Genomic DNA, 4936 nt, shown 5'->3' on the forward strand with positions numbered 1-4936 from the left:
AATTAGTCACTGGTAAGCTTTTTATTAGGTCTAGGTTTTCCCAAAGAAAAACTTTTTACATCCCTAAAGCTGGGCAAGGTTTTATTTTTTTTCTCATGATTTTACTAGGACATGGAAACCACAAATATACTTGAACATATGTTGGCTTAAATAAACATTAAAGCTCGCATTGGATCGTCTCACACAACACTAGCAACCTAGGTCTCAACACAATAGTACAAAATTCTTTTTTAACTAGATTCAATATTTGAACATTATTTCAAGTCTCTCTAAAAAAATTAATCCTAGCCATTTTTTTAAATAGTTTTTTTATAAAGCATGCTTGTATTCCTACATTTGACCCCTACCCCACACTTAATTTATGCAATGTCCGCATTGCATGCTTAAAGAATTAATGAACATAAAAATAAAGAGGGAGAAAATGGAACATAATCCCCTGGGATAGATGTGGTGAGGTCGAAATCGAATTTTGTGTGGATGATATCTTGTGAAATAGCTAGAAAGCAATACTTTGGATCACTACATGAATGATATCTGATACGAGATGAAGTGTCCAAGACGGAGGTTATGGAAGAATATCTTGATGAGCTTGTTAAAATTGAGAAGATGATGGAAGAGGAGTTAAGGGTTTCGAAGGAGCCCCATGGTGACAAAGTCAAACTTTTGACACTAAGAGTCTCGATTCTTATGACATTTGAGGTCATAGCATTTACTACTCCCAAGGTTTAAGTGAAAGAGGAAATTGAAGAGGAATTGTATGAGAAAGTGGAGATAGTTGATGAAGACATGGGTGGGGAATTAGAGGATCCAACTTTGGTCAAGATGGAGTTAGATAAGGAAGGGTCCTAAAGAAAATGACAAGAAGATAAAGAAGGAAAAGAAGCAAGACAGGGGGTAAAGCGCAAGTATGAAGACAATGCCAACAAAAAGAAAAAGGAGAAATCGAAGAAGGGTTCAAGCTTACAAGCGAAAATGGAAGGAGCAAAATGAGCAAAGGGAGATCCCACTCCCAACCGCAGGAACGTAGAGTATGAAGGAATCCAACTCAAGACTCCTAAGAAATAAGCGCTTTTCGGGAGGCAACACGATGTTTTATAGTTTGCATTTCCTTTTCCTTTCTATTTAGTTTTACTTTCGTTTTTATTGTTAGTTTAACCAATTGATCATGTGCTTCTTTAGTCTTCTGATTTTATTTTGTAGTGTTAAAATAATACGTAAAACGGTGAAGGAGATTATTAGATGTAGAAGTCGTGCGATTTGTGAAGATTATTATTGAAGACCATGTTCTTAGATAAGTGTGGGGTTCCCACATTATGAAGGGAAGAGTTTTTAAAGGATATTTAATGAAAGAGAAGATCGAGAATAGTCATATCCATCATGAAGAGTCGATGTATTACTTTGGATCTTACAAGGTTCTTTGAGAAGACACCACGATGTGGACATCATCACCACGTCGTGGCAATCAATTTTATCGGGACTGCATCTGACTGAACCAAGACGTGGCTACATTAGATCACGTCATGGTGATTTTAAAATTCGCGACCATTACGACTTCAAACTCTACACTACGTCATGGTGTTACTTTTCACGACGTGTTTTCAGTTTAACACATTTTTCAAGAATGGTTCTTTGATTTATTCCGATCCGGCACATTTGCATTCATAAGAGAAAGTTCAGAAGTATTGTTTGTAGTTATTATATGAGAAGTACAAGCTTTACCAAACAAATTTCAAAATCCAATCTCGCGATTACTGCCCAAGGGGAGTCTATTCTAATTCTTCATTGTTAAATTTTTGTTCTTTAATTTTTTTAGCACGCAATGGGGACATTGCATCATTTAAGTGTAGATTAGGGGGTTGAATCTAGGAAAATAAGCATTCCGATTAAAAGAATTGAAAAATGACTAGGATTTAAAAAATTATTAGAAAGATTTGAAATAATAATATGAAGTTGAACCTATTTTAAAAAAATTGTTATGTTTAGATCTAGGTTTCTAGTGTTGTGTGGGACGATCTGATGCGTGTTTCAAAGTTTATTTGAGCCACCATATGCTCTAGTGTATTTGTGGCTTCCCTATCCTACTGAAATCATTGAAAAAAAAACACGACCTTGCTTAGTTTTAGGGCCATAATATGTTTAGCATTGTGTTTCAGAAATGTATCTAAGAGATCTTATGTAGTCATTGCACTTAGACAATTACCTCTAACCATTAAGGGTTGAAGTTAAGTTCCCTTTCTTAAGCATATGTTTTTATAGGATGTTTAGTTTTGAGTGAAAAAAAAGTGAGAAAAAGAAAAAAAAAAGTTGCAAAAGTTTGAGAGAATAAGTGTTGACAAAGCTATGAAGATCAATAAATATCATGAAGAAAAGTTCAAATATCGAAGACTCAAGAATAAGGCGAAATTTGCCATATTATTATCTATTGTATTTTTTTTTATTATTTTCTAGGTTAGTTTTCCATATGTATGCATGGGAGCTTAACCAAAAATACCTTGAGGTTAAGAAATATTTCTAAGGTTGTATTCGAAAGGATGCATAAAATGAGTGTTGTTCAAAAAAAGTGGGGAAGTGTTTATGAAGATTGTGAGTATTTACAATTAGGGGAGTTCTTAGGAAAATTAGACACAAATACATGCATTGCGGTCTTGGATTAATGGAGAGGCTCAAAATGGATTGTCTTGTGCGATATTGGTAGCTAAAGTCTTGATTTGATAATAATAAAATCAGTTTTGCTTCAAGGCAAACAAAAGCCAAGTGTGGGGAACTTTGATATGTGCATGATTAACTAAATATTTAATGCATATTTCTACTACTTTTAGCTACAATATCCTTAATATGGAACAAAGGATACTTATTGTGTTTAAAATATGTTTTGTAGCGGCAAAGACTTGCTCAGGACATAAAGGAAGCATACAAGGAGCCAGAAGCAGGAAACGGGAGCTAAACCAAAAGAAGAAGAAAGAAGACTGAAGACCACGTCATGGTGATCTCCAACACGACGTGGCGAATGGAATATTCACGACCATCAGACCTGACTTGGCAGACACATGTATTACTCTAGGACCACGTCGCGGTGGCGGTCAACCACGACGTGGTTGTCAGATTTAGACAATTATAAAATCCCGGAAATTAGTTCGAAATCAGGGGAATGCATTCAATTTTTCTGAGGTTAACTGCGACTAAGAACCCTTAGAAACCCAGAAGAAGATCGCAATTCAAGTTAAGCTCAAGAATTGAAGAAGATTTAGAAGAATTCAACATTGATCTAGTTGGTTTCCTTATCATAATGTAACGTCTGTGTTTCTGGGCTAAGCATTAATGGTGATGTAATAGTTTTGATCAACCATTGTAACTCGTTTTGAAGTAATAAAAATGAATTATTTGAGTATTATGTGCTTTATACTTAATTATGATGATATAATAAATTAAGGATAAAAATAAGCATCAAAAGTAAAATGTTAGATAAACCCGATATCTGTGAAGAAAGTTGTAGTGGTCGTAACAAGGATTCCAGAGATATAAAGAACGCCGAAATCCGAGTTATAACGAAGAAGTTATGACCTGTTGAAGTTTCGCGACACTGTGTGACGTAAAAAGTGAGTTTACGATAAAGTAGTACTTTTTAGCCTTAGCGATCCAAATGAAACTCGTAGTATACGTTAAACCAAGAGTGTGCATAAAAATAATGACCAAATCTGACTTTGTATGAAGAAGTTATGAATTTTCTAAGATTTAGCATAACAGTGTGTAGCTCGGAATTTGTATTATAGATCGAGCGATGCTTAGCTGACACATCTTAAACGAGAATCGAAGATCTCTTCGATAGTAGTTCAACGGTAAAAATACAGACAAAAACAGACGTCGGATGAAGAAGTTATGAATTTTTAACGGACTTTTCCTGTCCCGACCTGTTAAGAATATAACTTTAAAAATAAAATCAAAATTAGCCAACGGAGTCTAAACGAAAGTTGTAGAGCACGGTCTTACCTACACGCGGATATAAAGAACATCGAAAATGGAGCTCATATGCAAAAGTTATGAATTTTTGAAGTTCGAGGCACACACTTCAAAGCTTATCCGAAGGAACGCCCAACGTACGAAGGGGTACGCTAAGCGTACAGAGGTACACCCTGCGTACGAGATCCATACGCCCCGCGGTCTCATATTTGCTCGGTCCAGAAGTGGCCACGATATACCCCTTCGCATGCTTGACATGTTGATGACACGTCCGAAGTACCCCCCGCTCCTCCGCGTTGCGTACAAGGGTACGCCCTGCGTACCGAGGTATGCCCAACGTACCAAAGTTACACCCAACGTGAAGCGCGGCTTCGGCCACCTATATAAAGGGTGCGAGGCTACCCCGAATTATTTTACAAAATTTACACCTTTTCACCTTTATACTCTCTTTTAAGCTACACTAAACCCCCCAAAGCCTAGGGTACCTTCTTAGCACCAGAAGAAAGCCCCGGAGAGGTTGAAGTCTCTGAGAAAAAGAGTTTTTGGAGTCGAGACTTTGCCCGCGCAACGCCCAGTTTTTGAGCAAACCTTCCGGTTTCATCGAAAAAGATTGTTTTAAGGAACGAAGTGTTGTCCAATCATCATCTTATCAAGTGAGTGTATAGTCACTTTAATCTTACACGTAGATATGAAGTATTTTATATAAAATACATGCTATGTTTATATATATTGTTTGTTTATTTGATATGGATGTTGAATGAATGTTTTATACATGTTTAGAATGATTTAAACTAAACATCGGTAGATGAAATAGTTGGTGTGTGATGAAATAAAATGATGAGAGGCCTCGATGTTGACAATGATCCAGTCATCTAGCGTAGGGATGAGATTTAGAACCGAAATCAGACCAGAACCGGCACCGTTAGAACCGAAATATATAGAACCGGTTATGGTTCCGGGTTTAAAAACTAGGTTTATC

Source organism: Lactuca sativa, chromosome 9 (assembly GCF_002870075.4).
Source record: "Lactuca sativa cultivar Salinas chromosome 9, Lsat_Salinas_v11, whole genome shotgun sequence".
NCBI classification, from domain to species: Eukaryota; Viridiplantae; Streptophyta; class Magnoliopsida; order Asterales; family Asteraceae; genus Lactuca; species Lactuca sativa.